The 703-nt window shown below is 48.1% G+C and overlaps 1 protein-coding gene across 1 annotated transcript in view; it reads left to right on the forward strand.

Moving 5' to 3' along the window:
* hmcn2 (hemicentin 2) overlaps positions 1–703 on the forward strand; it is a gene marked incomplete at its 5' end in the record, with an annotated part of 55368 nt that overhangs the window by 46169 nt on the left and 8496 nt on the right. The gene's annotated exons all lie outside the window — the stretch shown is intronic.

The following is a 703-nucleotide window of genomic DNA, read 5'->3' on the forward strand; positions in this document are numbered from 1 at the left end:
TAATGGTGTTGTAGGCCTAACTAAAGTCCACAAACAGGGTCCTCACATAAGACCCTGATTTGTCCAGATGCTGCAGGATGAAGTGCAGTCCCATGTTGACTGCATCATCCACAGACCTGTTTGCTCAGTAAGCAAACTACAGGGGGTCCAGTAAGGGTCCAGTGATGTCCTTCAGGTGGGTCAGTACCAGTCTTTCAAACGACGTTAGAGCCACAGGTCTGTAGTAATTAAGTCCTGTTATCTTGGGTTTCTTTGGGATGGGGATGATGGTGGAGCGCTTGAAGCAGGCAGGCAGGGACTTCGCACAGCTCCAGTGATCTGTTGAAGATCTGTGTGAAGATGGGGGCCAGCTGGTCAGCACAGGATTTTAGACAGGCTGGTGTAACACAATCTGTGCCTGGTGCTTTCCGTCTCTTCTGTTTCCGGAAGACCCTGACGCACATCATCTTTACTGATCTGAAGTGCAGGAGTGGGAGAGAAGGGGGTTGCTGGAGGTGTTAATGGTTGTGTAGATCGGGTGTGGGGTTTGAGACCAGTTTCAAATCTACAATAAAACTCATTCAGGTCTTCAGCAAGTTGTTGATTCGCCTCAGTGCTGGGGGATGTTGCCTTGTAGTTAGTGATGTCTTTCAGACCTTTCCACACTGATGCAAGTTTCAGCATCATTACTCTAGTCTTCAGTGTCACATGATCTTTCAGAAAT

The sequence above is a fragment of the Sinocyclocheilus anshuiensis genome, unplaced genomic scaffold (genome assembly GCF_001515605.1).
Source record: "Sinocyclocheilus anshuiensis isolate Anshui unplaced genomic scaffold, SAMN03320099.WGS_v1.1 scaffold451, whole genome shotgun sequence".
Taxonomy (NCBI): domain Eukaryota; kingdom Metazoa; phylum Chordata; class Actinopteri; order Cypriniformes; family Cyprinidae; genus Sinocyclocheilus; species Sinocyclocheilus anshuiensis.